This window comes from Lytechinus pictus, chromosome 7, assembly GCF_037042905.1.
Source record: "Lytechinus pictus isolate F3 Inbred chromosome 7, Lp3.0, whole genome shotgun sequence".
NCBI classification, from domain to species: Eukaryota; Metazoa; Echinodermata; class Echinoidea; order Temnopleuroida; family Toxopneustidae; genus Lytechinus; species Lytechinus pictus.
Genome location: NC_087251.1, coordinates 32,130,909 through 32,153,556, shown reverse-complemented (window position 1 = coordinate 32,153,556; position 22,648 = coordinate 32,130,909). Strand labels below are relative to the sequence as shown.

Sequence of the window (22,648 nt, the reverse complement as noted above, 5' to 3'; positions counted from 1 at the left end):
CAACTTGAATAGTCCTTGTGCTATTTTAATTAATTTTTAATATTTTGTAAGCTTTATCTGTTCAAATCATATCATTTTCAGCCATGAGTAGTCCTTTAATGTTGGAAGATAACATACAAATCAAAATTCCATTCCAAATTTCTTGAATAATTCTGTCTAAAATACTTTTAGATTTACTGTATATTTTGTGACTATGTATTATACATGTACCTCTCATTGCAAATTCTATTGTACACAGTGGCGTACCTAGGATTTTCCACAGGGGGGGGGCAAAATCGGCCGCCAAAAAAATTGACAAGCAAAAAAAAAAAAAAAAAAAAAAAAGGTCTTCAATCAAAAATAAAGATTATTATACCAGAAAAAAAATTGACAAGCAAAAAAAAAAAAAAAAGGTCTTCAAGCTCGTCAGGGGGGCATAAAAGGTCTTTCAAGCTGGTCAGGGGGGGCAGTGATATGTATTTTGTATGGGTTGTGGCTCGTCAGGGGGGGGCAGAGTGCCCCCCCCCCCCCCCCCCCCCCCCGTAGGTACGCTAGTGATTGTACATGTACGTCATCACCTCCGGTGTTCGATGGAGAATGTATATTTATGATGAATTTTAATCTACATGTATAAGAATGAAAGGAGATCAATCAATGCTGTATTACAATGCTGTGCAATATTTGTACTTCCCATGCTGAATGAAAACGAAAGCTTATGATCAGAGCATACATGTATCATATCCCTGATGAATTCTGCATTTGAGTGCACAGTCTGTATGGGTCTGTATGAAGTCAGAAAGATATTCATTCATTCATTCATACAAACTTGTTTGGGTTTCTTTTTGCTTCTTCTTCTTTAAAGGAAAAGTTCTACCTCCAGATAAATTGGTTTTGGAACATTAATATCATCTGTTTTCAGGGGAAATATGACAGCATTGAGATACAAATAAGAGAATACAAGATTATTTACCAGCATACGTCATTTAATACAACTAGAAATTGTCTTATCATTATCTAGATATTTCCCCCCTGTCCTGACAGTTGCTTGAGGCTAAGCTGGATTGGGTAATGTATTTCTCACTGATACACCAAGTTTGCTTTCCCCATAAGAATGTCTCTTTTCCATATTTTTCAATGCTTTTTTTAGTTTTCAAGAAGTCTGGGGTCAACAAATATTAATCCATTCCTCATAATAATAAAATGATAAGAATAAGAACATTACCGAGAGAGAGCGCAAGATGCCAAATTTAATTTCTAGTGGCTGAAAAAAAAAAATCCAATGACCACTAACCTTTTTGTAATCTTTGAATGTTAAATGATACTTAAGTATAATTCGTATTATTGACCCTTCAGGGAAGGTTAACTTTAGTCAGTCCTTTTAACCCCTGATTTTATTCAGATCCATGTTCTGATGTTGTTCTAGCAATTGCTGTATTACAAAATCAGAAAACTTTTTTTTCTTTCTTTACGTCCTTTTCAGATCTATAAAAAACAATATTGAGAAATGAGAATACAACCTGAAAATGATATTCCCATTTATATACTGCAGCAGACGGATTCATAAATTTTGATAAAGGAATTTAAAATGTGACCTACCACCCCAAAACCACCAATAAGTCTCCAGGTAAGGTTCTCTGTAAATAGCCAAAATAGTCATTTAGTCTCCAAACCCCCCCCCCCCCCCAAAAAAAATAGCTTATCTGAAGAACAATTCTTCTTCTTCATAATGTGAAATTTTGAAGTCGTGAATTGAATTTAAAAAAAGATACAAGAGTTTCTTGGACATTACTTTTTCGGACTGCTTGGAAGTTTCACTGAGATTACACAGTAAGCACATTTCATGCTTGAGTGAACCCCAAACTTCAAACCTTGTTTTCTCCTTATTTTTTTTAAAGCTCTTGCTGAATTTCCTCTGCATTCAATCAAGTATGGTTATTGTTGGTCAATTTTAACATATCATCATTTTAAAGCTTAGGGAATGAATTTTCAAGCTCAATGAAAATCTCAATATTCATTTTGGTTGACTTATTGTTGGTTTTGGGGTGGCAGTTCTCAAATATTTATTCTAACTAGGCATATCCAGTTCCATCAATCTAAAAAGGATACATTGTAGAAATCATTTTGTCTACGTACAAACGGTGGTTACTCTAATTATTCTTAATTAGGACCATAGTAAAAAAAAATCACTATTTATACATTATATGAAGGGGAAAAGGGATGAACAATGTTTTAGAATTTGTTTACAAAGACATATAAATTCATATTTTGCAAATGGAAAACTTTTAAAAGAAATTATATTCCCAATTTCCCACTTCTCTCAACAGTCTGCCTAATATAAATGCTCATTGTTCACTGACAGGCTAGACAGAAATCTACAACAAAAATTAGTGTGCTTATATATCACATTCTATTCTTATTAATGACCAAATATGCATATTTAAACCAATCAGTCATTGCATTCATCAGGCTCTCGTTTCATCATAAATACAGCAACTACAAGCCATACATGTACAGAGTTCCAAATGTGTAGTCACGCATGGACGTGTAAGGGGGAATCCCCTATGACAGAATACGCTGTCAGATGTGATTTAACAATGCCCCAAACTGGATCAGACAAGCTGAGGAGAGTTTTCAAAGAGTTGACCTCAAAGAGCAAATAAAAATGAAGTGCAGCTTATCATGTGAACCAATTCGCTGTTTTACAAATGAAATTGGCCAAAGGCTACCAAAATGAAGACATACTTTGACTAATTACATGTACAGTCTTTGGAAGTGTAATTGAGCACAATCACTGGACCATACAAACAAACATCCTCAAAGAACAATTAAGCCAATGCACTTCTTTTTGTGTCGATGCATGCACAGTGCAAGCACATTCAACTAAATTGCTGTAGTTCAATGAACATACATGTAGACCTTGGTCACGAACATTGCTCGTGTATATTTACACTGCTCCATTCAGCAGAATGAACCAGTCGTCAAATTTCACCTACTTACATGAACTCTGGGCCTATCAAATTATCACTTAATAGGAATATGATAGACCACCAGGCGGGCAGCCACAAACAGATAATTTACTGTAGCTATACTACAGATAACCTTTAATTAAAAACAAGTGGAGTGCCTCTGGCAGTCTCGCCTGCATTACGCAATTCAATATAGCAGCAGTGCTGACTTTGAAAACGACTATAGAATAATCATTCACAAAAACACCATTCATATGATGAAAAAAATACCATGTTCAATGATCCTAAATGACATTTGACCTTGATCATGTGACCAAAGACTTGTGCAAGATGATCAGTGATACTTGATTACCCTTATGTCCACATTTCATGAACTAGATCATAAAATTTTGAAGTTATGATGGCAATTTAACAAATACCCCCCAACAAGGCCAAAGCTCATTGACCTTGGTCATGTAACCTGAAACTCACGCAGAATATTCACTGATGCTTGATTACTCTTATGTCCAGGTTTCATGAACTATATCCATATACTTTCAGAGTTACAAGTATGATAATTAAACAAGTGAAACACCTCTGGCAGTCTCATCTGCAATATGCAATTCGATATAGCAGCAGTGCTGCCTTTGAAAACAGCTAATGAATAAATATTCACAGAAGAAAACACTAATATGATGATAAAATATTATGTCCATAGACCCAAAATGACCATTGACCATGATTATGTGACCCAAGACATGTGCAAAACAATCATTCATACTTGATTACCCTTATGAGCTACATACAGTACATGTACTTCTATCCATAAACTTTTTAAGTTATGATGCCAATTCAACACATACTCCCAACACGGCCAGAGTTCATTGACCTTTAAATGACCTTTGATCTTGGCCATGTTCCTAAAACATGCACAGGGTATTAAGGGACACATTGCTGCTCTTATGTTCAAGTTTCATGAACTAGATCCATAAACTTGATGTATGATGACAATTCCACAAATACCCCCAACATTACCAGTTTGTTGACTCTAAATGACATTTGACCTTGGTCATGTGACCCGAAACTCGCACATGATATTCAGGGATACATGGTTGCTCTCATGTCCAAGTTTCATGAACTAGATCCACAAACTTTTTTTAAAGTTATGATGACGATTCCTCAAATAACCCCAACATGGCCAAAGTTCATTGACCGTATGTGACCTTTGACCTTAATCATGTGACCTGAAACTCAGGCAGGACCTTCAGTGATACACTATTACCCTTATGTCTAAGTTTTATGAACTAGGTCCATATACCTTCTAAGTTATGATGACATTTCAAAAACTTAACCTTGGTTAAGATTTTTATATTGGGTCCCCCAACATGGTCTAAGTTCATTGACCCTAAATGACCTTTGACCTTGGTCATGTGACCTAAACTCAGGCAGGATTTCCGTAATACTTGATTACCCTTACAAAGTACGTCAAAGTTTCATGAACCAGATCCATAAACTTTTAAGTTATGATGGAAATTAACAAATACCCCCAATTTGGCCAAAGTTCATTGACACTAAATGACCTTTGACCTTGGTCATGTGACCTAAAACTCGGGCAGAGTGTTCAGTAATACTTTATAACCAATGGCCCGTATTCTAAAGTCGGGTGTAACTTAAACTCAGGTTTAAAGTTGTGGTTTAAGTATGGCGAGCCAATTGTTACATAAATCACTAACAATAGAGATATCATAATTCAGCTCATTTGGCTCTCAAATCATTCATAATTGTCTAGGAAGTATAAAAATATTATTGGCTTCACCATCGATGAATCAGGAAAGAGCACAGTAAACATATGAAACATACAACTTAATAACAAATTTGATACTTTTGGCTTCCCATACTTAAACCACAACTTTAAACCTGAGTTTAACTTAAACCCGACTTCAGAATACGGGCCATTATGTCCAAGTTTCATGAACTAGGCCCACATACTTTGTAAGTAATGACATTTCAAAAACTTAACCTTTGGTTAAGATTTTGATATTGATTACCACAACATGGTCAAGTTCATTGACCCTAATTGACCTTTGACCTTGGTCATGTGACATCAAACTATTACAGAATGTTCAGTAATACTTGATAATCATTATGTACAAGTTTCATGAACTAGGCCCATATACTTTGTAAGTTATGATGACATTTCAAAAACTCAACCTTCGGTTAAGATTTGATGTTAACGACACCGCCGCCGTCGGAAAAGTGGCGCCTACATGTATAGTCTCGCTCTGCTATGCAGGCGAGACAAAAACCCTGATATTTAACTTACAGTTTTTTTTTCAGATGTTTTTTAGTGGATTTGAATAACTGAAAATGCTGTAGATGCACAAACACTAGTGTATTAAGAACTTCTTTATCCTTAAACTAGCACATCAATGATGTGGAGCTCATCCGGCATCTCGCAACGAAATTTAACACAATTTTAATTTCAGCCCAGTTGACACTGTAGTGAATTATATTGGTGACATAAATTGAGGATATAGAATCGAAATTAATGAAAAAATAACATAGAAGCATTTTTTGTGATCTATGAATAAATTTCATATAAATTAAGCATAAATAATTTTCTACTGAAAATTTCAAAATTCTGTGTAAAAGTTTGGTGAACCTCGTGAAGTTCTACCAGATGGAAGAAAAAAAAAAAAAACGGTCAACAATTAAAGAAGAAGCATTAAAAATATGCATAAATTAGCATATTTAATGAGTTTCAAAATTCTGTGTAGAAATTTTTAATCCCCCACCTAATGCTATCATATAAAGCAAACAAAATTGAAATTGATCAACAAATGAAGAAGACAAACTTTTTTTTTGTGATTTATGAATAAATTTTGCATAATTAGCATAAATAATTTTCTAGACAAAATTTCAAAATTTTGTGTACAAGTTTGGTGAACCTCATGCAGCTCTACCAGATGGAAGAAAAAAAATCAAAATTGGTCAACAAATAAAGAAGAAGAGGCATTTTTTGTGATTTATGAATAAATTTCGCATAAATTAGCATAAATAATTTTCTACTGAAAATTTCCAAATTCTGTGTAAAAGTTTGGTGAACCTCATGAAGTTCTACCAGATGGAAGAAAAAAAATCAAAAACGGTCAACAATTAAAGAAGCATTTTATGTGAATTTTTAAAAATATGCATAAATTAGCATATTTAATGAGTTTCAAAATTATGTGTAGAAATTTTGAATCCCCCACCTAATGCTATCATATAAAGCAAACAGAATTGAAATCAGACTTGAAGTGACGAAGAAGAAGCATTTTGAAATTCAGTCAACAAATAAAGAAGAGGCATTTTCTGTGATTTATGAATTTCGCACAAATTAGCATAAATAATTTTCTACTACAAATTTAAAAATTGTGTGTGGAAGTTTGGTGAACCTTATGAAGCTCTACCAGATGGAAGTAAAAATCAAAATCAGTCAACAAATACAGAAGAAGCATTTTATGTGAATTTTTTAGAATATGCATAAATTAATTTCACATAAATTAGCATAAAAATTGTTCTAGTCAAAATTTCAAAATTCTGTGTAGAAGTTTGGTAAACCTCATGAAGCTCTCCCAGATGGAAGCAAAAAATTCAAAATTGGTCAACAAATAAAGAAGCATTTTTTGTGAATTTTGAAAAATGCGCATATATTAGCATATTTAATGAATTTCAAAATTCTGTGTAGAAGTTTTGAATCCCCCACCTAGTGCTATCATATAAAGCAAACAGAATTGAAATCGGACTTGAAACGGCGAAGAAGAATCATTTTGAAATTGTGGACGGACGACGGACGCCACGCCACGGCATAAGGGCCGGATGAGCTCAAAATCAAGGTAATTTAAATCAACATGATTTCAACAAACCCTTGAGGAGGAAGCATGATGATTGATGAACCTGTAAAACGAGCATGGGATCTGGAAGTGGATGACATAGGAGGAAAAGGAAAGGGAAGTCAGACCAAAGATTACATGGAAAGATATGGTGAAGAAGGAAAGTGGTAAGGTTGATCTGAATGAGGAGGATACTCAAGGCAGAAAGTGGAAGCAGGGAGCATCATCTTGACCCATGACTCAGCAACCAAAGAGGTACATATAAAATGCTGACTGAAATAAATGATTTGACAAACCCTGCTGCAATAACAACAAAAAACTGCCAAGCATAACGATCATTTGCTAATAAGAAAATAAATGTAGGGTAGACTCCATGCACTCACCTCTAACTCTCGAGCGAGAAACTGATTCCTACAGTGTTGACAAGATACTTTCCGAAAGTCACATTGCTTTTCTAGGTGGTTTACTAGATCAATCCTCTTAATAAGTGCTTTGCATCCTTGTTGTTTATTAATGCACTCTATTATCACAAATTGACATTCTTCTTCATGCTTGTCCAAGTCTCTTAATAGCATCTCCGTTCCACACCCATGAGGGCATTCTATATCTAACTTCAGTAATTTTTTATGGGCAACTTTGTCTCTCTGTATCTCATTAACTGGAAATGTCTCTTGACATCTGGGACACTCGAGTGTTCCTGTTTCATCACTGAAAAACAAACAAAAATGGGGTGACAAAAACATCCTTAATTATTATTCTTCATTAAGATGCTGTACAATACTTATACACAAATTCCATGACATTTTCAAATTAAGCTTTTTTTATCTTTTGAGAGAAGGAATGGAAAATCCTTTTTGTTCATACCTAGAGTAGTTTGGTGTATGATAAAGTGCATTTTAATTTGGGGGTACAATTTTTCATTTTTTTTTTCTCAGCAGATTTTCAATATCTTATTGAACATACTTTGTTTTAAGTTCACCTAAAGACAACAGTGTTGATAAAACTGCAACAATCCCAATATTTACTGATAAAAAAGGATGTTTTGTTAAAGGGATACTCCAGGCTGAAGATATTTATATCTAAATAAATAGATTAACAAAGAACAAAATGCTGAAAATTTCATCAAAATCGGATATCAAATAACGAATTTATTCAATTTTAAAGATTTGCATTATTCCCGTAAAACAGTTTTAGGCATATTTTCATGAATATTCATTAGGTGGGCTGATATCACACCCCTACTTTCCTTTTTTTTATGTTCTTACATGAAATCATAATTGTTTCATTTTTTCATAAATGTGTAAATGTGTCTCCATTATGATGAAATAAGTTGCAGCAAGAAATAACTAATGCACTTAATCAGCTGTCAATCCAATTGTTTTAGTTCTTGGTAATTTTTTTTTAATAAATCTTATTTCATATAATAAAAATACAAAAGATCCAGTGGGGATATGACATCATCAGCCCACTGCCCACCTAATGAATATTTATGAAGACTTGCCTAGAACAGTTTCACCGGAATAATGCAAATCTTTAAAAATTCAATAACTTTGTTATTTGTTATCCAATTTTGATCAAATTTTCAACATTTTGCTCTGTCAATTTCACTCTATTTATTGAGATACAAATATCTTCAGCCCGGAGCATCCCTTTAAGCAGACATCTTTGAAACCTGAAGAAACAGAAGTACCAAGACACACTTAACATTAAAATCCACTCACCCTATATATCTTTGTAAACATCCATGACAAAATAATCCACATGCACAGTCTGTCTGTACTGGCCACCGTGCTACCTGGTTGCAAATTCCACAAAGATAATTGTCTGATGGGGCATTTTTAAAGATAGTTCGGGGGTATCCTGGCAATTCCAGATATGATGGAGGTGGTGATGCCCCTTGAAACGATCCAACTGAACCAGGTTGAGCTTCTGATTCTCCGGTGTCACTCTGCAAGCTTTTGATGCTGGGGATAACCTCGCTTCCCTTCTCTGCCATGCTGCTTGATAAAAATCCCTGTCTTGACTTATTGATTTTGAAATGAAATGTAGAAGTGCGTTTAGGTTGAACTTGATGATTTAAGTGTGACTTTAGATTGAATGCACTTGGGATTATGAAAGTCAGAATTGTTAAGTTGATAATTAAACATTCAAAATGTATAGGTTTAATGTCTATTGGAGTCGCTCCATCTTTAAATTGCATTTTCTCTTATAATATTGATGTTTCTTGCTACTAGAACCGTCCTTGGATAATCCAGGTGGCAGTCCAGGAAGATATTTATGTCCAACATTACTGGTTTTGAGAAAAGACACAAGAAATAGGGAAACACATTATATAAACTGGAAAAATAGGAAAACAAAGGAAAATTTAGTAAGCATTCAAAATTCATTGTTGTTATACTGTATGAATCAGACAACAAAAAGTGAAACATTGAGTTAAAACGATCAGTATATTGAATTATTCTTCATGGATCTCTTATTATCTTCCCTCATAATTTTGGAGATGTTAGACCTTCTGTTGACTTTAATTTCAACTACAGAAAAATTTGATGAACAGAAAAATCCAACATCCTAATTTGCCCACTATTTGGCAAATAAAATAAGTGGCTCATTTTAATACTCTCTGGTAACATAATTCTCAATCTGGTTTTGAAAAACTTTTGTTTTCATTTATTCAGTCGACCGAGAAATAACAGGAGGCCCACCTTCACACAGCTGGTATTTAGAGACTTTTTTTCCAACATGAAAGACTTGATTTGCAAGGGGATAAAAGAAATACTGGCTTTCTGAAATACCAACTATCAAGGTAATTTCCCCCCAAATCTCAATATTAAAAGCAAATTATTTTGTGTGGAATATGATCAAATTTTTGTAATGAATGAGGAAGTAATATTTCAAGAATCTGCTTTAAAATCAAATCAAATTTCCATAAACCACCCTAGGGTAAACCATTGGGCTTTCGAACAAATGTAAGGAAAGAAAATCAGTCTCCTCATTCCCAATATGGAGAGACTCATCTCTAAATGGTGAGTCTCTAATCCGTTTGGTTGGACCTACCCCTTATCGACCACCTAATTTTCTTAGCATCATATCTACGAAAATATTTATTCAGTACCTTGTTTTCGTCTCATTTGTGCAAAAAATTGAGCAGATCAGAATACCATGTTTAGATCGACGACTCAGATTCTATGCGTTTATATATCTGCGACCAACAAATGCGACAATTTCACATTTACTCATTCGCACTCGCACCCTTCTTTTAGGACTGACCACCCGCTACATACACTAATTTTATGGCCGATTCTTGTCGCGCTGGCAAAATATTTTGACTCTTCCAAATCAGTTCTATGTCACCATGCATAAGATTGTCTCACTACTTCCACTGCGAGCTCGGGCACGATTTGACGGCGGAAATTTGTTCTGAAGCGGGTTTCCTATCCAATTTCTTGGTATGAACCACTCATCCTACGAATGAGGTTTCACAGCGGTGTACGGAATTTGGGTCTGGTCAATAAAACTTTGATAAATCTTACTTAATTTCTTTGTTATCCCATTTTTTCTCTGGTAAAATCAATTCTTATTGTTCCTATGCCTAGACACTGCCTCTGATCTAGATTCTAGATCTTATTTGCTAACCCGTCCTTGACCTTGAAATGCCCTGCTTGTCTTGTGTTTGCAAATAAAGCTACATATAGTTAAGTTACATCATGCAGTATTATTAACATGATTAATGACTAACAGTACAACACAACAGACTGCAAACATGGCAAAACATGTCATGAGCTAACCCAGAGAGCTCCCGCCCGCTGCGCGGGCGGGAGCTCAGAAGCTTACCGTGTATTTGACCATATTCAGCGGACTAGGGTGATTTATGGTCTAAATATTTCTCCAAATGAATTGTGAAAACAGAAAGTATACAATGAATTACCACGATTATATGGATGAAGGTCTAACAAGTGGCAGTTTCCTGACATCTGGGCACAGACTGGAACCTCAAAAAAACGAAAAGTTCTCTCCTTCTACCCCCGTTTCGATCGGCCATTTTTGTTAAAAATCGTAACAAAATGGCCGATCGAGACTGGGGTAGAGGACAGAACTTTTCGGTTTTTTTAGGTTCCAGTCTGTGCCCAGATGTCAGGAAACTGCCACTCGTTAGACCTTCATCCATATAATCGTGGTAATTGTATACTTTCTGTTTTCACAATTCATTTGGAGAAATATTTAGACCATAAATCACCCTAGTCCGCTGAATATGGTCAAATACACGGTAAGCTTCTGGGCTCCTGCCCGCTGTGCGGGCGGGAGCTCTCTGGGTTAGTCATGAGCCAAATTTTGCCAGAATCACAACAGTCTAGCACTCTAGGACTAGCCTAGACCAAAAGCTTCGGTCTCTGTTATGTTGGTTTAGCTGAACTCCGTTGGCTTCACTCACCAAATACAGAGACCGAAGTTCTAGCGCGATCTGTACAGGGGACTCAATGGCCATAATGTATATAAGTTCGGATAAAACAGGGAGGTGAAGTTGCGCGACACCCGAGGTAAGTCACTGTTTTTGTTCCTTTGGTTTTAACTTGATTTTTCCCTGTTTTTTGGCAATTAATGCCAAGAGGGAATATTAATTTGCATTTCAGACGTGTTAATTTTCAAAAGTTTGATTCATTAAAGACAAAAATTGAAGAGCCCTGACGGGGGGGATTTTGCATTGTAAGTCCCCTAATGGTAGCTGCACGATAGCGAGCCGTCTGTGTACGAGGAGAAATTAAAAAATTATTTTTTTTTTTTAAACTCCTCGAAACAGACGGCTGCCAGCTGTCTAGGACTAGCCTATGTCAAAAAAATGTTAGGATCACAGGCTTACGTTATCGTTACGTTTATAGAGCCGCTAAAAATAATGAACCAGCATGAAGCCATGAATCATGATCAGATTCAGATTGCACAGTTGCACAGTTGCAGAGCTAAAACTAGTTGTAAAAGGGGCCGATTGCACGAAAGGGTCTTTGCAAGAACCGTGTTTCGTGTCTAAATATGTTGATTTAGTAGTCTAAACTTACCAAAATAATATGAAACTTTCTACACAAAATAGTTTTACCCGTTGCTGTACATATAAATTATAATGATGATGATGAAAAGTAGATTAGTACTGAAATATTTGCCGTGACATGCTAGAGTATCTTCTGTTACAATGCCCAATTCAATGCAATGCATATATTCTCTCGCGGTATACTACTCGTGTGTCGTGATCGTGTGCTATGAATAGAAACGGGGATTTCCAAAGATTTTTAGTCTAATGCCAGGCGTTACATATTGTAACATAAAATTATGTAGAATTAGAGATGACAAAAAAAGTTTGCAAACTACCAATTATGTAGAATTTGGGATTAAATAGTCAAAAATATAAACAAATATCAAATCTACGAAAGATATATCTGTAATCATCATATGATTTAAAAAAATCCACTAGATTTGACATTTGCTCACTACCATGCGTCTATATTACAAGCTACATATAGAGTTACATGGAGTTGAATTATGCGACTCACTCATCAGCGCAGAGGGATTATCAAATTCAAAACTATTATTAAAAAAAAGAAAAAACAAAGAAAAAACCAACTTTCGTAAATGAAATTTTGCTAATCATGTATATACAATTGTATAATAAAGGAATAACAGTGTATTTTAATGGATCCCAGGTTATTGTGATGTTAGGAACGATCCGGAGGGGGGTACTTATAGATTTGGTTTGGACGGGGGTGTACGTACGGCTGAAGATTCAAAACCCATACCCATATTTACGGGTCATTTTGGCTAAAAAGGTACCCATGATTAGGGATCTATCAAAATTTGACCAAAAAAAGTTATCACCCAAAATTGGAGGAGAGTATGAACCCATTTGGGCCATGGACCCATGTTAAAGGCCATGTATCTAAAAATTGGGGGCATATTGTTTATAGGGATTTTCCAGCATAAAACCATACCCCATGTTAAGGAATTTCTTCAAAAAAGCGACCCATTCTGGACAGCGGCACATGCCCGTATGACTTATTTCGTGAGTACCCCCCCCCCCCCGGGGGGGGGGGCAATGAGGTGATGAGAATTGCAGTCAAAATAAGGTACGTACGGCCCAGCAAAATTGATGTAAATAACAAAATTATTAAAGGTCAAGTCCACCCCAGCAAAATGTTGATTTGAATAAATAGAGAAAAATCAAACTAGCATAACACTGAAAATTTCATCAAAATCGGATTTAAAATAAGAAAGTTATGGCATTTTAAAGTTTCGCTTATTTTTCACAAAACAGTGATATGCACAACTCAGTGACATGCAAATGAGACAGTCGATGATGTCCATCACTCACTATTTCTTTTGTTTTCTATTGTTTGAATTATACATTATTTCATTTTTTACAGATTTGATCATAGGGACCGACTTGACTGAATCATATAGTATTAAACAATGCTAATTCCACATGTTCAGGGAGGAATTAATCACCGTTTCACTTGACAATGAGGAGAAAATTAGAATAATTCATCTTCATATAATTAAATACAAATGAAATAGTGAGTGGATGATGCCATCAGTCTCCTCATTTGCATACCAACCAGGATGTGCATAAACTGTTTTGAGAAATTAAGCGAAACTTTAAAAATGTCGTATTTTTCTTATTTTACATCCGATTTTGATGAAATTTTCAGTGTTATGCTTGTTGGATTTTCTCTTTTTATTCAAATCAATTTTTTTGTTGGGGTGGACTTGTCCTTTGAGCTTGAATCAAACTGCATTCTTAAAATGTACTTTACACAAATATGGCAAAGAATCTGGGATGAAACAGTATCCCCTCTGAAGAACATTAAAAAATCAGTCTCAAAACATTCAAATGTACGCAGACTAACAATCATGAAACAGGTCTATGCCCTATGCTCATTCTGTGCTGTGCCGGAAACAACTCTCCACTATCTCATGAAATATTTAAAAGAAAGGAAAAGCTCTCACTTGAACAATGGAGCTATATGAAATAGCTTCATGCTTGAAATAAATCAAAGTGAATTAGATATAAAGAGACTCATTTCAGCAGAGTATTAGCTCACATCAAAAGTTTTGGTAACATTCCTTCTTAAGAACTCGGACCCAAAGATTCATATAATATAATGTTTATCCGAGTCATTTAACATATTGTTAATTGAAATAATTGAATGTTGTATTTTGACCCATGCATGTATGTACATAACTATAAAGGCCTATGTTTGATGGCTTTTGATAAAATATATATATATGTATTGATACATATGTGTTTATATTTGTAATTATGCACGATAACTGCACACGACTCAGACCGTTTGCATTGTCTTAAACCTATGACCATTTCGTACTAATTTTGATATATTTCGAAACTCGGATGAAGGAGATCATTAATATTGTCAACATATATCACAAGTGCATGCCTTGACTGGTGGGATGGGGGCTCAGGCTACGCATGCGCATCAGGCTGTAGCTGAGAAACCATGCAGGGGTCGTTTCGTGTGCTGTTCGTAAGTTAAGAGCGACTTTATTTATAAGAACAACTGGTGATCATTTTCTAACGTGCTAAAGCATAGGCGGATCCAGGGGGGGGCCCGAAGAGCCCGCCCCCCCCCCTATTGGCGGAGCAAAAAAAGGGAAAAAGGGGAAAGAAAGAAAAGAAGAAAAGAAGGGAAAAGAGAGGAGAAAAAAATGGAAACATAGGAGGAGGAAGACGAGTGAATAAAATGAGATGAGGGGAAGACTAATTAAATAATATAAAGAAAAACATTTCATGCCACTATATGAAATTTTCGCTTGCGCTTCGCGCTAGCATTGCCTTTTAGGTGATTTACATATTTTTTTTTCCCTTCCACAGGGTTCTTTATTTTCAAAAAGGCATATTTACATGGTATAAACATTTACAATTTTTACGACAAACATTAAATAAACATGGTATATACATAATTCATAATAATAATATATAGACATGTAGTCAAACTGACTTATTGTACAATCAAGTTGTCACAGCCAAAGCTAATTTGGCAAGAAAAAAGGGGTCTGATACATATAACTGAGAAATAAACACTGGTAATAATTGTGTTAATGTGACAGATTGCCAGCTTGTTCGAAAAAGTTTCTGAAATGAAACCATTTCTTTCTGAACTTATTTGCTCTGAAATTTGTTTCATAAATATATTTTTCCATTTCATAATAAAGTTTTAAAGCCGACATAATTGAGGTAAATGAAGGTAACTATTTTTTTCAATTTGGCTAAGTATATCTCTTTTCTTACGATCATCATGACACAGTTAAGAGCATTATTATTTGTACCACAAAATCCAAACAATTTGTTTTCATTCGTTAATACGACCACCTCTCGAGTATTTTGAAATATCCATGATTCTATTCTCGACCATATTACATAAGAGTGAGTACAAAGGCAAAATATATGCATAATAAATGTTTCATCATTATCAATACAAAAAGTACATTTCATATTTGTTACTATACCAAATTTCAACAGAGAATCCTTCATATACAATATTTTGTTTAAAATTTTAATTTGAAACCATCTTAAGGTTATTTCCATTGTTGCATGAAATAGAATCAAACAAAAAGCAACCCAAATGTCATCTCGAAAACCTAACAGATCTTTCCAGCTGAAGTTAAAAAAAGAGCGATATATATTTGAGCAACCTACACGTGTTTTCACAACAAGGTGCAGAGCTTCATAGTCCAGGATAGGCCCCATAGACAAGGGGTCGAACCTTGTTTTTTTAGATATACAATGTTTTTTGATGGTTTCTTGTCAATTCGAGGGTGCTGATTCCGAATCTGAATGATGCCACTCTTGTAACCTTGAGCATTTTCCGCAAATTGGCAAAATCCAATATGGCCGCCAAAATATGCAAATTACCCATGAAAATCATAAAATTGCCAACACATTAGCTATAAAATGCATGTAGTTGTTGTGCAGAAGTGAAATACCAATTGGAAAAGCGATATTTGACAAAATATTTATTTTATTGATATTCAAAATGGCCGCCATAACCCCTGTATACTTTATTATGTAGAATATGAATGGGGAAAATATTTTTTCAAACAAGAGCACTATTATTGCATGTGATTGTGACCTGCGAGTGGACTACTGTCTGAAAACATGACTATTAACAAAACTATGTCATTTGTATACTATTTAATGTGATAAATGCTGTATTATGATATTCAAAATGGCTGTCATAGACCCCTTATACTGTGTACAATATATAAAAGGGGACAAATAATTTTCACAACCTTTGAATTTGTTTGACTTTAAAATGCCAATAACTGCGAAATATTGGTGTAACACTGTCTGACAACAAGGATTTCTAACGAAACATATCATTTCCCTTGCAATTTCGGTAATTATGCTGCATGTTGACATTCAAAATGGCTGCCATAGGTCCTATCTGTATTATGAACAAAGCGAATGAAGAAACTAATTTTCACAAGAGTAAAAACAATAAAATGAATGTAATTGTAATCTATACGAGTGAAATATTGTCTAAACACATGATTTCTGGCGAAACATATCATTTCATTTTTCATGCATGAGATAAATGCTGTATTGTAAAATTCAAAATGGCCCCTATGGGCCCTTACAGTATTATCTACAATGTAAATGGGGACAAATACTTTTGAAAGAATTAGGATTTGCCTGACTATGAAATCCATATAATTCTGTTGTATAAGGAAAATATTGTTTGAAAACGTGATTTTTTTAATGAAATATAACATTTCCTCTCCCATAGGTGATAATTACTGTATTTTGACTTTCAAAACTGCCGCACAAGCCCCTACAAATTCTGTAACATGCGTATAGGGAAACTAATCATCACCAGAATGAGAACCAAAAACGCACGTAACTATGTGATGTATAGGTAAAATTTGGTCTTGAACATGATTTCTGACTAAATACATCACATAATGGTTGAGAAGGTAATAAAGGCCTTACTTTGAAATTCAAAATTGCTGCCATAGCCCAAAGTAGTATGTACATTGTAACTGGGGACAGATAATTTTGACAAAATTTTTACTATGAAAATGGCTTAATTTTGATGTAAGTGTTAAGTATTGTCTAAACCCAATGATTTCTAACGAAATATATCATAGCTTGTGTCATAAGGGTGATGAATGCAGCCTTTTAAAAATGAAAAATGGCCGCCATAGTCCCTTATCTTAATATGTAAAATTTGAATGGGGAAAGATAATTTCCACAAAGAAACATATTGCAGCCATTTTGAAATTTAAATATAGCATTTATCACCTAAATAACATAAGAAATGATCTATTTGGTTACAAAATCATATTTTCAGACGATATTTCACTCATACATGCAACACCATATAGTCAAGCAAAGCCAATTAAATTCTGTTAAAATTATATGTTCCCATTCACAAAGTACATAATAGGCCTACCGTTAGGGCCTGTAGCGGCCATTTTGACTTTCAAAATACATTATTTATCACCTACCTGGCAGAATGAATGATATATCTTGTTAGGAATTATGTTTTCAGACAATATTTTACTCTTAAATCACAATTATATGCATGTTATGGTGCTGACTCATGTGAAAATTGGTTTCCCAGATCGATTGTACATAATACAGTCAATGTCTTTTGGCGGCCATTTTGAAAGTCAAAATACAATATTTAACACAAATATGAAACCCGAATAATATATTTCGTTGCAAATTATATTTGAAGACAGTATTCCACTAATTTACCACAAAAAAATATGTTTTAGTGCTCACCTTGTGATTGTTTTTGTCCTCTCTCACATCGTAGATCATAATTTGTATTTCATTTATTTTGTAAATCTTTCTATGTCTACAGGGCTCTTTTGTAAAGCAGGCCTTTGGGCTCTGAAAGGACTACCCTGTTTTTAAATAAAACTGAATAAATAAATAAATAAATAATTTTAGGGCCTTTGGCGGTCATATTAAATATCAAAATACTGGGTTTATCACATACATGGCATGTTAAATAATAAATTTCGTTAACAATAATGTTTTTAGTCAGTATTCCACTCGTTTATCTCAACAAAATGCATTTTAGTGCTCACTCTTGTGATTTTTTTGTGTCACCATTCACATTGTACATAATAGTGTTAGGGCTTTTGAAGGCCATTTTGAAAATCAAAATACAGGATTTATCACATAACTGACATAACAAATGATATATATCGTTAGCAATCATGTTTACAGACATTGCTTCACTCATAGATCATAATTACTTGCATTTCAGTGCTCAATTTTGTAAAAATTAATTTTCCCCATTCATATTGTACAGGGGTCTATGATGGCGGCCATTTTGATATCAAGAAAATAAATATTTTGACAAAAATCATTTTTTCAGATATCATTTCACTCCGGCAGCACAATTGCATGTACTTTAAAGCCAATGTGTGGACAATTTTATGATTTTCATGGGTAATTTGAATATTTTGGCGGCCATATTGGATTTTGCCAATTTGCAGAAAATGCTCAAGGTTACACGAGTGGCATCATTCAGATTCGGAATCAGCACCCTCGAATTGACAAGAAACCATAAAAAACATTGTATATATAAAAAAACAAGGTTCGGCACGTTGGAATTCAAAGTATGGAAAGAAGGTACCATCTGTTCTAAGAATGTCATTAACAAAATGTATTCCTCGTAAATCCCAAGACCTGAAATAGACTGGTTTGTGATTTATTTTTATTCGATGATTATTCCAGATATCTGGAATATCTTGCTCAATATGGAGCTTCAAATATTAAAATTTTGAAGTCAATATACAAAACATATTTCAGCTCTGAAATCGAACTTTCATTATTTTGTTTGGTTTACAAATTGATTTTTAAAAAGTGCTCTGTAAAAATTTCTGTTTTATGGTCTGAATATCAAAATTTTGTGCTCGGGCTGCGCGCTCGCAAAATTGGATTTGTCAGGTACCTATTATTTTCCTGTATTCCATAAAGTTCTCAAAATATACCTATTCAGGTCAGATTGTCAAGTGTATCAGCTAGAGCTGCACGCTCGCATTTTGATTGGTGAGTTGTGTATATCTTAATATCAATTCTAAATCAAACTACTTAAAAACCCCATTTCATGAAAATTCATCAAAAATTTCGGCTCGCAATTTGCGCTCGCATTGATTGTTGAAAAGAAATTAACTCAAGTGCTTTAAACGTCCAGTTTTCAGGCCATAGTATTAACAGATTTCGCGCTCTCATTAGGCTTATTAGATAATAAATAAGATGTTAATTTAATAATCAAATTGTCCCTTTTCAGAATGGAATATCGACAAGTTTAATCTCGCGCTTAGGAAGAAAAATAGGAAGATAGTCATCATTTTCATATGATGACATAATGTCCTTATAGAATGTCCCGGTCCTATGTCAAAACTCAAAGTAATAATAATGAAACATATCAGCTCTTTTTTTAACTTTGATCCATATCCACCTCACAATTTTCCTACAAAGTGCTTGAAATACAGAGCTTAAATCGACCCTTTTGTAGATCGGTATATCAAATATTTTAAGCCCGCGCTTTACGCTCGCTTTATTGATTTTCATGATTAAAAAGCTATCTAGAATACCCAAACTCTAGGTCGAAATCAGATACGGAGCTTGTTCTTTATTTAAATCATTATCCAGTTTCAGATCACAAACTATCAAAAATTTTCTGCTCGCGCTTTGCGCTCGCATTATTAATGTAGAAAGATTTCCAATTACTATTCCTTTTCATGATTTACAAAACATGAATAGAGTGTCCCATTTTTAGGGTATAAATATCAAATTTGTCCGCTCGCGCTTCAAGCTCGCATCAATTTTGTTTAGTTATATACTTATTCTTTTTACGATTAAAAAACGTGCTTAAAATTTCCATTCTTTAAGTAAAAGTTCAAAATTTTCAGCTCGCGCTTCGCGCTCGCATTATTTGATAGTGAAATATGTAACGTCTTCATGGCTATCAGGCAGCCGTTAACAGATCCCTTTTTGATCAGATCAAAACGTATATCAAAAATAAAAAAAATCTACTCGCGCTTTGCGCTCGCATTATTAATGTAGAAAGATTTCCAATTACTCATCCTTTTTATGATTTACAAAACATGAATAGAGTGTCCCATTCTTAGGTGTAAATCTCGATTTTTTCCGCTCGCGCCTCGCTATACTTATCCTTTTCACGATTACAAAAATTGCTTAGAATTTCTATTCTTTAAGTAGAAATGTCAAAAATTCTAGCTCGCGCTTCGCGCTCGCATTATTTGATAGTTGAATATGTAACGTCTTCATGGCTAACAAGCAGCCGTTACTAGATCCTTTTTTGATCAGATTAAAACCTATCAACAATTTCTGCTCGCGCTTCGCGCTCACAGTAATTATTTAGTTGGATACACATCTCGTTTATGATCACAAACATTGCCCAGAATGTTTAAATTTTAGGACAAAATACATGAAATAAAAAAGCTCGTGCTTCATATTTAAATAAGGCTTATGAGACTAGTATATATTTATGTTGATTTATAAGAATAAAGCATAGACGTGACTATTAGGACTACCCCTTCAAAGAAACAAGCAAAAATCAACTTCGAGCGGCCAATCAGGGAGAATGCGGCTAAAAAAAATCCCCCCCCCCCCTATTGGCGAAGGCTGGATCCGCCCCTGCTAAACCATCACCAATGGCCTATACCATTTACCGCAAGAAATTGCAATGGATTTGTTGTGATATTAAGTAATGAATTACAGCTAATATCAAATAAATTGCAAATTTTCAATAGCTGGAAGATCGATGATATTATCAAAATCGTCTTTCAAGGGGTACGTATAATTAATGTAGAAATGCTGCGAAGTGAGCGTCGTGTGCAAGTCTCCAAAAAGTTGCTTCAGTTGTTTTAAATTAAATGCATTAGGATGAGGGTAAATTATAAATAACTTAAACTAGAAGAATAAAAGGAAAGGAAATATAACAAGGAAATATAACGAGCAAATAAGGATTAAACAGTCTAGATTTCGTTCAATAAAACTGCTCACTGGTTAAAGGTGAGATGAGAAAGAACCCCGGGAAAGAAAAAAATGGGATCATGATTTTTCTGGACTAAATAGTGGCGTAATGAGCAAAGAATTTAAAAGGGACCAGGTGTAGCGTATAGGACAAAATTTGAATTATCTTTAATATTGGGAGATGATGGAACATTCAAAATTTTGAGCAAATTTCATATTTGAAATATTTATGAGAATTTTGTGGAATTAATGTGATTTTAGGTCTCCTGTGAACGGATGAGATTGTAAAGTGTGTGGAAAATATTGCTGTCCTATCTTGCCTTTACGTTTCATTGATTTGGTTTTAAAAAAAATGTAATTAGTCGGGCATGCCTATCAGTGTACATCCACCGCATCAATATTGATGCAAGGATACCCCCCCCCCCCCCTCCCAACATTCTAAGAATGTTTTGATTGGTTTTTGATAAAGTTAACTTAACCATATTCATTGGTATCATACAACTCATAATAATCCTTCTCTAATGATGCAGCGGATATAAATTTTGCAATGAGCTAAACGTATAGGGATTTGTCTTGGCCAAAATCTTGTAAGGTTAGATTGAGCGCCCGTGCGAGAAAATTTTGCACTTTTAGAACGCAAAATTGGGCCGATTTAAGCACTTTGACAGCATTTAAAGATGAATCCACGCATTAATAGCAGTATTAATCATTTGATGATAAAAAATATCGTATCTGTCTTGAAGGGGGGGGGGGGTGATTGTACACGCTACCCCCCCTCCGAAAAGTGGGGCGGGGAAATAGGCCCATTATGTCTCCCATCTCCCGGGATTTACCCCCCTCCCCCCGGGGGGGGGGGGGGCAGTCAAAATGTATTGCTGTACCCACGCGTGACCAAATTATTTACAAACACACCCTAAACGAGTTTTTCTCTGTGTGCAAAATAACCCCCTACACAAGTTTTTCGCGGGCTTCATTTACACATTTGGCGCCAGAATATGACCCCGGGGAAAAGGCTTGGTGGAAAAACCAAAAACATACCCTAAACACGTTTGGCTCTATTCCTTGCTCACAGAACCCATTTGTAGTGTAATAAAATAAAATTGGCACGAAGTAGGGCCTATAAGAACAAGTGGAACGCCTCTGGCAGTCTCGCCTGCATTACGCTATTTAATATAGCAGCAGTGCTAACTTTGAAAACTACTATAAAATAATCATTCACAAAAACACCATTCATATAATGACATAATACCACGTTCATTGACCATAGATGACATTTGAACGGTGACTTAAGACTTGTCAACTACACCCATGTCCACATTTCATTCACTCTATCCATAAACTTTCAAAGTTATGATGGCAATTCAACAATTACCCCAACATGGCCTAAGTTTATTGACCTTAAATTACCTTTCACCATGGTCATGTGACCTGAAACTCGTACAGGATGTTCAGTGATACTCGATTACTCTTATGTACAAGTTTTATGAACAAGATCCATAAACCTTCAGAGTTAGGATGGTAATTTAACAAATACCCCCAACATGGCCTAAGTTTATTGACCTTAACTGACATTTGACTTGGTTTTGTGACCTGAAACTCACAGGGGATGTTCAGTGATACTTGATTACTCTTATATCCCAAGTTTTATGAAATAGATCCATAAACCTCAGAGTTAGGATGGTAATTCAACAAATACCCCCAACACGGCCAAAGTTCATTGACCTTAAATGACCTTTCACCATGGTCATGTGACCTGAAACTCGTACAGGATATTCAGTGATACTCGATTACTCTTATGTCCAAGTTTTATGAACTAGATCCATAAACCTTCA

General features: G+C 34.8%; 1 long non-coding RNA gene across 1 annotated transcript; it reads right to left on the bottom strand.

Moving 5' to 3' along the window:
* Positions 1–5,270: 5,270 nt before the first annotated feature.
* LOC129265272 (uncharacterized) lies at positions 5,271–12,026 on the bottom strand. Its single transcript, XR_010294183.1, has 3 exons — positions 11,845–12,026; positions 8,518–9,086; positions 5,271–7,504 (listed from the first exon to the last, which is right to left on the bottom strand). It is a non-coding gene; the product is annotated as an uncharacterized LOC129265272 (long non-coding RNA).
* Between the last annotated feature and the right edge of the window lie 10,622 nt (positions 12,027–22,648).